The sequence below is a fragment of the Somniosus microcephalus genome, chromosome 11, assembly GCF_052327205.1.
Source record: "Somniosus microcephalus isolate GS21.2 chromosome 11, FLI_Smic_1.0, whole genome shotgun sequence".
Lineage (NCBI taxonomy): Eukaryota > Metazoa > Chordata > Chondrichthyes > Squaliformes > Somniosidae > Somniosus > Somniosus microcephalus.
In genome coordinates, this window is record NC_140997.1 from 26,482,987 (window position 1) to 26,494,369 (window position 11,383).

General features: G+C 44.8%; 1 pseudogene across 1 annotated transcript; it reads right to left on the bottom strand.

Annotated features, from left to right (window-relative positions):
- Positions 1-749: 749 nt before the first annotated feature.
- LOC147110412 (methionine-R-sulfoxide reductase B1-like) lies at positions 750-6,839 on the bottom strand (annotated as a pseudogene). The gene is made up of 4 exons (XR_015079917.1): positions 6,682-6,839; positions 5,194-5,336; positions 4,570-4,684; positions 750-1,893 (listed from the first exon to the last, which is right to left on the bottom strand). The product of XR_015079917.1 is annotated as a methionine-R-sulfoxide reductase B1-like (transcript).
- Between the last annotated feature and the right edge of the window lie 4,544 nt (positions 6,840-11,383).

The window sequence follows — 11,383 nt, forward strand, 5'->3', positions numbered from 1 at the left end:
GCGCTTGGATTGTGAATGCTCCACAAGAAACAAAATAAACAGATATACAGAATGAATAATCTTTTGCTTGCCATTACTATGTATGTTAATTTTGCATTTTAGCTCGTTACTTTAGATCTGCATGGAATGTTGAGTCTGAAACGAAAAGTAAATAACCAAAGTACACACTTACATTAAATCTTTTCCCTGCAGAGTAGTCAGTTTTACATTGACAGTGATGTTGCATACAATTGACTTGTTCCATTCCATATATGTCCATCCTTGTTGCCCCTCCTCCCCTCAAATTTCTCTCCTCTTGCCCTGAAGAGGAGGACTCATGCTGCTGTATGGTTCCACAAGTGCAAGCAGTATTCTAGGAACTCACCACATAATCATTTTTCATGAGAACTCAGACAACGCGCAGACAGACTTCATCCTCGCCAATGGTCCACAGCCTGAAATCAGCATAGACTAGGGAACAACCTTGGGACCGTGATGCTATATATGGCTCAATAGCACACCAGGTGGTGAATTTACCCACTGAACATAAGAAATAGGAGGAGTTGGCCATTTGGCCCTTCGAGCCTGCTCTGCCATTCAATAAGATCATGGCTGATCTTCTGAACCATCGGGCAAGTTCATTCCCTCATGTCTACATTACTGATCATATTTTTCCATTCTCATTAAAGTCACTCCAAGTTAAAAAGGCCAAATACATAAGTCTGAAAAGAAAGCAAGGCTGTTGGTGAAATAAATGAACTGTAAATGAATTGCAAGATTCAAAATATTTTTTAATTTAGAAAAATCTATGGTACATATATTGTGCATTTAAAATCTAACCAGAAACATTTAATCCAAGCAAAGTGTATAATGCTAAAAGAACCAGTGAAAAGGCAAGCCTCAATCTGAAATTTTATTCCTCTCTCGCCCCACCCCCATTTTTTTTAGTAAGTCCCAGAACATTAATCTGCTACTTATTCTCCACACCTTAAAGTAAAACAGTTGGGGAAGAGGGGGGGGGGGGGGGGAAAGAGAAGAAAGGAAATCCAGTGGGCATATGACCTACAGCAAGCACGAATGACACCTGGTGACTAACAGTGGGCAGGGTGATAAAAGTGGTTTGACATTAGGTCAGAGGTGAAAAGTCGCTGCCTAATCCACTGTACCCCATTGCAATTAGTTCCCTACTTAATTGTCAGCAATGACACCAACCTTGGTCACAATGCCAAGATTTATAGTGGATCATAATTCCCTGTCAACTACTGTGATTCTCCCCCATTAGTTTCCTTCTTTTCTACAAAATATATTTCTTACAGTACACAATGATATTTTAATGCAGTATATATAAATGTATAGCTAAAGCAATGCTGTTTTTGCATCGTTTTGCAAAATTTGCTATCACAGCGACTATTTACTTAACAAGTAGTTTGCTTTAACTGATAAGGCAACATATTCGTTTAGAACTTTGTCCTGACATACCTTAGGTACATTTGCAACACAAAACATTATTTGAACAAAAGATTAAGATTGCTTTCTGTTGCAAATTCCAGAGAAAAATGTGCCTTTCCAAATGATTTCCTACCCCCATGTTGTGTTTTGCTTGACATTTTCAAAAAAGATTAGAATGTAACATTTAAAAATCAAGCCCCACTTACTTAACACAGCAAGTATTTTTGTCAGCGGAATCATGCAAGTATCTATTTCCTGGACATTCAAGGACGAGTTTATCCAGAAAACTTCATGTAATGACTAACCACCAAAAAAAATACCAAGAGAGTCTTCTGTTGCTATTTTCTAGAGGAAATAGTAATTCTATATTTTTAGTTACAGGGCATTTTAAAAACACTAAACTCCATCTGATACATAAAAAACCAGTTCCATGCTCGCCTTATTTTTCCACAAGAGGTTCGTTGACTGCAAATGAAAAAAAGACAATTAATATTTTACACATCAATAGATGTCATTATTTTTGATCTATTGATAACTGGTTCATTTGAAAGTATTACAAGTCTATTAAAATGAAGTCCAATAAAAGTAGTGCGACCTAAATCCAGTCAATTTGGATATGAAAAGAAACAATTTGCTAAGCAGTTTTACATTATTTTTATGTAGATAGCTTTAGAAATGACGACTAGAACAAGTCTACTGAATTACTGTACTTACTAGTCAAAACAATGGCTTTATACATAAACACAGAAAAAAATCTCAATGACTCAGGCTTCACAGGTTTAAGTATTTCCTGACATTTGAAAAATACTAACAGTATTATTTAGAGTTAAACACTCAATGAAATTAAGCCAAAACAAAAGGCTAAAAATTGCACATCAAACTTTGATACCATCCCTTTATCAAATACCTTAATGTAGTTAAAGCTACAATGCTCTGTAGTAAATTAAACGTATAAGTTTAAGATTACTACAGAAATGGTGATTGGTGATTAAGAATTTCGCTCAAAATGCTTTTTAAAAAAAATATATAAACCCCGTAGTCAGTCGCACCAAAACATTTGCTGGAGCTCATCAGAATGCGTTTAATTTGAACTAGCTTTTGATTTACCTTTAGACCATCTTACGAGCCTTCAGAGAGCCCCTTTTAGTCACCTCCTTTCAAGGATGAAGAGCCCAGATTCCCCCAGTCTTTCCTTATAACTCAGTCCTCTAACACTAGGGTTCAGTTGTCTAACACTGGCTCTTCTCGGGACCATTTCCAGGGCTTTAAATGCCTTCCTTTTGTCTCGGTCACCAAAGCTGGGGTAGTACTCTGTAGGTGTAGTATGACTAGTGCACTGTGCAGTTTAAGCAATAACCTCCTCTGACTTGCACTCTTGTTTTGGCTATATCATCCAGCAGACTATTTGCTTTTATACTCCAGTATTCTAATTGCTTTGTTGCCCGGCACTGATTTAACATTAAGCACCAAGTCTATTAATACCCAGAGATCTCTCAGCTTTTTCCTTAGTTATTCTGACACCATTCACAAAATACTTATGCTGCCCAGTTTACAGTTAATTTGTACGTGTCCATATTAAATTCCATCTGCCATAGGTGCATCCACTTAATCCAACACATTTTGTAAATCATGTGTTCCTTTCTCAGATTCAATTGCCCCTCCTAGTTTAGTATTGTCTGTGAATTTGACCAGATTACATTGAACTTCTGAATCTAAGTTGTTAATGCAAATTAGAGGCAATAGGGCCCGCACCCAGCATTGATCCTGGGGCAAGCCATGCAACACTCACCCGATCCCCAACATAATTTCCTTAACAAACACCTGCTTCTTCCTAGCCTATGGACAAATTCTTCAAAGATCTTTTGAAAGTCCAAGTATACTTGTCACATGATTTTCCACAGTTCACTCAGGATGTCACTCTCAAAAAAGTCAAGGATGTTGATCTGGTAGGATCTTCCCCTTCTGAACCTATTTTGCTGCTATACAACTGAGTTAATCAAATTTATTAACAACTGATTTCATTATTCCTAGCGCTATTGTGAAGCCAATAGATTTGTAGTTGTCTAGGTCTGCTCTGTCACCTTATTCTGAAGATGGGTTCATAGTACAGTCAGGGCCCCAGTGCCTCCCAATTCTGCATTTGCAGAATTTGTCCCCATCACTGAATTTCCCACCGCAGAATCAGAAGTGCTGCAGCAGCAACTTGTTTGCTGAGGTTCATGCAATGCTTCTATTTATTATATGTTCAAAACGATGTGTGGTCACAATATTCCAAAGGCACTGAAACTGTAGGTGGCACTGTGGCATAACAGTAATATGACTGGGCCATCTAAAGCAAAAATAAGTAATCAGCTTTGAATTCACATACAAGGGTATAAAAAGTTGTAAAATGTTCTGGGGTCCTGGATGGGAGTGTCCTCTTGTACACTTCTCTCCTCGCTCCTTAACCCCATCCTCTCCGCCAAACCCTCCCCTCTCTTCCTTCCTCCTTCATCCTCTTCCTCCTCTACATTCTTGTTTGAATCAAGCGTGTTTATTTTTCTCTGAATACAACATTGTGTGCAGTAGCCTGATCATACAAATTACAGTTTAACATGGATTTTTTTGGTGATTTATTTTATTATGCAATACTGATTTAGGTATCTTGTGTATAAAATCAATAACTGTGATGTTGCCAGTTTTTACGCTGCCCCTCTAGTGATTCAGCGAAACACAGGAGTTACACTAGATAAATGTAACAGGCATTTGTATTGGCAGAAAACCAAGCAGAATTCATCAACTTAAATGTGCAGAAAAAAAGGATACTATAACGAGTCCAAAAGTTATTTTTAAAGCCAAGTTCAACTTTATTGGGGACCGGAAGAGATGTTGCAAAACCTAGATTGCAAACAGTTCTGATTCAGTGGCACAGGAATTTTATTTAGCACAATAATTTCATGTTTATCTTATTGTTCCTTACTGTAGGTTTCATTTTCAAAACTGGTTTAGGTGGACTGGATTCAAATTTATAAAACCTGAAACATATGTAAAATAAATGGGGAGGAGAAAAAACAAAACCATACTAGTGAGAAGTTATTTTTCTTCAGTCATATGTAGAGCTGTTGTTAAGCTGAATTGGGCACAATGCTCCGTACAACGTACCTTTGGGGACAAATTTCAACGAGCTGCTGAATATTCAGAAACGTGACTGGCTTCGTTTGGGCCCGTCATTGAGGAATTCGTGACCAAGTCCATTCCCACACTTTCCACAAGAAACCTGAAATAAAGAGATTTGAAAATTAACATCTTCTACTTAGGCACCTTTTTCAAAATGACGACAACCATTATTGTCAGAAGATGTTAGGTACTCAAAAGATGACATTTTATTGCAGGCAGTCCTGGAGTTTTGTCATTGAGCAGGAAAGCACTGTTAATTAATCTGTGTGCTTTTATTGTGAATTCTGTGATGTCAGAAAGCTCACACATTGTTCATTACTCATTAGATTATTGGTTGTATGTTTTATATCCTACATTCTCTTCCCCCCCTCCCATCTTTTCTAGCTGTCTTACTAGACAAGGTGCAAGCCGGATCAGGAATTGGTTAAAAACTTTGTCAGAATTCCCATCCAAAAAGCAGAAAGTTATTTTAAGAGTTAAAAGGAGTGTCACAGTACACTGGCTATGTATCGCTGCTGGTTATGGTCCAGACTAGGTAACGTCAAATACTAACAGATAACACATGAAATAATCTTACATTTTCCATTTAATACCACGTTGACATCCTACCTTTAGGGCATTATTGCCTTCCTTTCTTTTAGATAGACTGTCTCGATGAATGGTTTCAGTAAAAGCAGGCCATGGTGAGGAATGGTCATATTTAGTTTTACTTGAAAACAATTCATGCCCACACTTTGAACAAATGTATATACCTGCATTGAAAAGAAACAATGTTCAAAAGGAGTCTTAACAACATTGTCAACAAGATTGAAAACAAACAAATAACATTTAACCCAATGACAAGATATTAACACATCCCCATATCACTGTAAATAAATCGGTTGCAAGACAAAACCAACCACCGTCAGTTTTTCCGACAACCCATTGAACACATGAATTTTTACACCTGAAATATAAAATCTAATATATTGAAGTTGAAGTGGGTATTGTGAAATGAAATCAGCAAACACCAGCATTCAACGTATGCCAAAATAATGTGGTCAGCTACGTGACAGTACTTTAGATGCACCGTCAGCCGTGGCTCAGTGGTCAGCACTCTCGCGCGAGTCACAAGGCTGTGGGTTCAAGTCCAACTTCAGAGACTTGAACACAAAACTCGAGGCTGATACTTCAGGGCAGTGTTGAGGGAGCGCAACACTGTCGTTCAGATGAGACGTTAAATCGAGGTCCCGTCTGCCCTCTCAGGTGGAAGTAAAAGATCCAATGGCGCTATTGTAAAGTACAGCGGGGGGAGTTATCCCCGCTGTCCTGGCCACTATTGAACCGACCGGACCCGGCGCAGGGGGCGCAGTCCCACCGACCGAACCCGGCGCGGGGCTCGCGGTCCCCGCGGACCCAGCTCGGGGCCCACTGTCCCCGCCGACCCAGCTCGGGGCCCACTGTCCCCGCGGACCCAGCTCGGGGCCCACTGTCCCCGCGGACCCAGCTCGGGGCCCACTGTCCCCGCGGACCCAGCTCGGGGCCCACTGTCCCCGCGGACCCAACTCGGGGCTCACTGTCCCCGCGGACCCAGCTCGGGGCCCACTGTCCCCGCCGACCCAGCTCGGGGCCCACTGTCCCCGCGGACCCAGCTCGGGGCCCACTGTCCCCGCGGACCCAGCTCGGGGCCCACTGTCCCCGCGGACCCAGCTCGGGGCCCACTGTCCCCGCGGACCCAGCTCGGGGCCCACTGTCCCCGCGGACCCAACTCGGGGCTCACTGTCCCCGCGGACCCAGCTCGGGGCCCACTGTCCCCGCGGACCCAACTCGGGGCTCACTGTCCCCGCGGACCCAACTCGGGGCTCACTGTCCCCGCGGACCCAACTCGGGGCTCACTGTCCCCGCGGACCCAACTCGGGGCTCACTGTCCCACGGAGTAAACTAAATAAAATCAAAAATCCCTGCCCTCGGTGGGACGAATTTCTTGCGCGGGGAGAGCCTGCGCTCGGCCAGGGGCTGTTGCGCACTTTCCCCAAACTCGCCATTTTACCGACAACTAAATGGCAAAGCTGGCGCCGGGGGAGGAGGGGGTTAACTCGCCCATCCCGTCTCACTGACCACTTTCAAAGTGATCCTTGTAAATCTCTCCGCCGAAAAATGAACAGAACGCCATTTGCCGCTATCCCGCCGCGGTTGGTAACTCCGCTCGAGCTGCCGGCGTCCGCTGGAGCATGCGCCAGACTCGGGGGGGCGGGGCCGAGGCTGGCCGCACCGAGCCGCTGGTCAGCAAACTGGCCCCTCCTCCTCCGGCCCGCCGCAGTCACGGCCAGGCTCCAGCGACAGCGACACCGCCCGACCAGCGGCGGAAGCGAACCAAGACCGCGGGTCAATTAAGGAACAGGACCTCTTTGCAACTTTCCTCCCTCCCCAATAGCCCTTGTCGAAGTATTTCTTCTAGGGATGAGAAGGCAGCATTAATTGCCCTTACAACAACTTACATTTATATCGCGCGCCTTTAGCAACAACTTGTGTTTATCTAGCGCCTTTAACGTAGTCGAACGTCCCAAGGCCCTTCACAGGTGTGTAATCAAACAAAAGAGATATTAGGGGAGATGACCAACAGCTTGGTCAAAGAGCTAGGTTTTAAGGAACGTCTTAAAGGAGGAAAGAGATGTAGAGAGGCGGCGAGGTTTAGGGAGGGAATTCCGGAGCTTAGGGTCTTGGCAGCTGAAGGCACGGCCACCAATGGTTGAGCAATTAAAATCGGGGATGTGCAAGAGGCCAGCATTAGAGGAGCGCAGATATCTCACAGGGTTGTAGGCAATGTTCCCTATAATTTTTTTTTCCGTGCGCGGTCCCTTTAAATTTACTGCACGTGCGCGGTATCTTTTCCCATGACAACAGCTGGTGAGCAGCCTGAGCAGGACCTCATGATCGGTGCGCAACTTAGGGGGAATGTTGGTTGTAGGACTGGAGGAGATTACAGATTAATGTAGTAAAACGTCCCAAGGTGCTTCACAGGAGCATTATCAAACAAAACTTGAAACAAAAGTTGACACTGAGCCACATAAGGAAATATTAGGCCAGGTGAGCAAAGGCTTGGTTAAAGAGGTCGGTTTTAAGGAGCCTCGTAAAGGTGGAGGGAAAGGTTTAGGGTGGGAATTTCAGAGTTTAGGGCCTAGGCAGATGAAGGCACAGCCGCTAATGGTGAAACAATTAAAACCGGGGATATGCAAGAGAATTGGAGGAGGTTAGAGAACCCGGAGGGTTGTAGGGCTGGAGGTGATTACAGAGACAGGGAGGAGCAAGGCCATGGAGGGATTTGTAAACCAGGATGAGAATTTTAAAATCGAGGTGTTGCTGGACCGGGAACCAGTGTAGGTCAGTGAGCACAGGGGTGATGGACAAACGGGACTTGGCGCGAGTTAGGATACGGGCAGCAGAGTCTTGGATGACCTCAAGTTTATGGAGGGTGGAAAGGAAGAGACCAGCCAGGGGAGTGTTGGAATAGTCAGGTCTAGAGGTAACAGAGGCATGGATGAGGGTTTCAGCAGCAGATGAGCTGAGGCAGGGTCAGAGACAGGCGATGTTACGGAGGTGGAAGTACAGGAAACTCTCGTTTAAACGGCACCTAAGTAACCGGAATTCTCTAATAACCGGCAAAATTCTCACTCCGAAAACTACAGTATACAGTCGTTTATAAGTTTTGTTTTACTGTTAAGTAATTAAAGAGTTATGGATTACCCTCAACGGGCAGTACTGTACTTAATCAAGCATCTTCCACCATCCATTTAACACAACATTCTGTAGGTGAGTACCCAATTACTGTATACTGCACATTTCTTGATTTTTTTATTTTTGTTTGTTAAAAATAGCCTCGGTAGATATACCTCTCCATTATCCGGAATTTTTAATCAACCGGCACCATCCCGGTCCCGTCGGTGCCGGATACCAAAGAGTTTCCTGTAGGTGGATTTGATGATGGAGCTGATATGGGGTCAGAAGCTCATCTCGGGGTCAAATAGGATGCCAAGGTTGCGAACGGTCTGGTTCAGCCTCAGACAGTGACCAGGGAGAGGAATGGAGTCGGTGGCTAGGGTACGGAGTTTGTTTCAGGGACCGAAGGCAATGGCTTCAATCTTCCCAATATTTTGTTGAAGGAAATTTCTGCTCCTCCAGTACTGTATGTCGGATAAGCAGTCTGACTATTTAGAGACAGTGGAGGGGTCGAGAGAGGTGTTGGTGAGGTAGAGCTGGGTGTTGTCAGCATACATGTGGAACCTGACTCTGTTTCGGATGATGCGGCCGAGGGGCAGCATGTAGATGAGAAATAGGAAGGGGCCAAGGATCGATCCTTGGGGTACACCAGAGGTAATGGTGCAGGAGCAGGAAGAGAAGCCGTTGCAGGAGATTCTCTGATTACGACTGGATAGATAAGAATGGAACCAAATGAGTGCAGTCCCACCCAGCTGGATGACGGAGGAGAGGCATTGGAGGAGGATGGTGAGGTCAACCATGTCAGAGGCTGCAGACAGGTCGAGAAGGATGAGGAGGGATAGTTTACCATTGTAACAGTTACATAAATTGTCATTTGTGACTATGATAAGAGCCATTTCAGTACTGTGGCAGGCCAGAAACCTGATTAGAGGGATTTAAACACGGGCACGGATTTGTGATGTGACAGCATGTTCAAGGACTTTGAAAAGGAATGGGAGATGGGGCGGTAGGACAGAGGGGTTAAGGGTTTTTTTGAGGAGAGGGGTGATGACGGCAGATTTGACGGGGAGGGGAACAGTACTTGAGGAGAGGGAACAGGTCAGTTAACAATTGCAAAATACTGCGGATGCTGGAAACCTGAAATAACAACAGAAAATGCTGGAAATACTCAGCAGGCCAGGCAGCATCCGTGGAGAGAGAAACAGAGTTAACGTTTCAGGTCTGGGGAAACGTTAACTCTGTTTCTCTCTCCACGGATGCTGCCTGGCCTGCTGAGTATTTCCAGCATTTTCTGTTGTTAGGTCAGTTAACAAGGTTGCCTTGAGGAAACTAAGAGCCAACCACATAGTGTGAGACTGGAGTCACATGTAGGCCAGTAGCAGAGGCAAACTTCCTTCTGAAATGGTGAACCAGTTGGGTTTTTAATAACAAAAGGAGAGCTTTCATGGCGCTAGCTGACAACTTGTCATGATAGGAGTTGAACTTATGACCTCTGGGTTGCTAGTCCAGTATCATAACCACTAGGCTACCACACCCTTAAATGTACTGAATATGGCAAATTAAATTAAATACAGTTAGAATCATAGAATGATACAGCACAGAATGAGGCCATTCTGCCCATCGTGCCTGTGCCGGCTCTTTGGTAGAGCTATCCAATTAATCCCACTCCCCCGCTCTTTCCACATAACCCTGTAAATGATTTCCCTTCAAATACTTATCCAACTCTCTTTTGAAAGTTACTATTGAATCTGCTTCCACCACCCTTTCAGGCGGTGCATTCCAGATCATCATAACTCGCTGTGTAAAAAAAATGTTTCCTCCTGTTGCGTCTGATTCTTTTACCAATCACCTTAAATCTGAGTCTTCTGGTTACCGACCCTCCTTCCACTGGGAACAGTTTCTCCTTATTTACTCTATCAAAACCATTCATGATTTTGAACACCCTCTATCAAATCTCTTCTTAAGGAGAACAACCCCAGCTTCTCCAGTCTCTCCACATAACTGAATTCCCTCTTCCCTGGTACCATTCTAAAAATCTCCTCTGCACCCTCCCCAAGGCCTTGACATCCTTCCTGAAGTGCGGTGCCCAGAAATGGCCACAATACTCCAGCTGAGGCCTAACCAGTGTTTTATAAAGGTTCATCATAACTTCCTTGCTTTTGTACTCTATTCCTCTATTAATAAAGCCAAGGATCCCATATGCTTTTTCAACAGCCTTCTCAACTTGTCCTGCCACTTTCAAAGATTTGTCTACATACACCGCCAGGTCTCTCTGTTGTGTATGTCCCTTTAAGGGAATAACTGGTCTCAGACTGCAGTACCGGCAGTGACCACCCCTGTATAAAAGGCCCTGGCAGGCTTCTGTAGTTTCAGTTTCCAGGTTGTCTCCATTCAGTAAAGACTTGTTATAATCAACTCCTGCAGTCCGTGTCTCAATTATAATACTGGCGACGAGTAAGAAACGAACTTACCTGCAACTCGGCAGCACCTCAGACGACGTTGTTGAAGGTCGAAGCCAGAAGAAAGAAAAAAAAAAATCCAAAGGAACTCGAGAAACAGGCGTCGACCGTGGGCAACCGCCCTCCATATCATCGAATTGAAAAGTTGCAGGAGAGACTGTCGAGAGCCAGGCTTGGTTCCCCAGTCTGTGGTTTCCCAGCTAATCGGGCTGGTGGCAGGTAGTGCACTGATCCTTCCTGGGCTGCGGCGGGCTAGAGCTCAATCAGGTGGCTCTGCAACGGGGCCGGGCAGCGAGTCGGGAAGCAAAGAGAGAGAGAGAGGGTGGAGCACACAGGGCGCGGCCGTTGCTTCGAAGCCGGGCAGCGTTCGGACCTAAGAAGAGGGAGAGAAGTGTCCCAGAGGGTCCGCTCCACGACAGGAACGGTTCTTCAATTAACGGAGCAAATATTGAAGCGCGATAGAAAAATAAAAATACCGCGGAGAGCGGCGTTGGCAGCAGCGATCGGGGAGGCGCGAAGACCATAGGGCGTCGCCATTACAGGATAGTAAAATAAATATAATCGCCAGCAACAGCGTTGGCAGCAGCGGCAGCGGCGGGAAAGCGCGGGAGGCGCCATCTTAACTCAGCGGGGAAGAAGGAAAA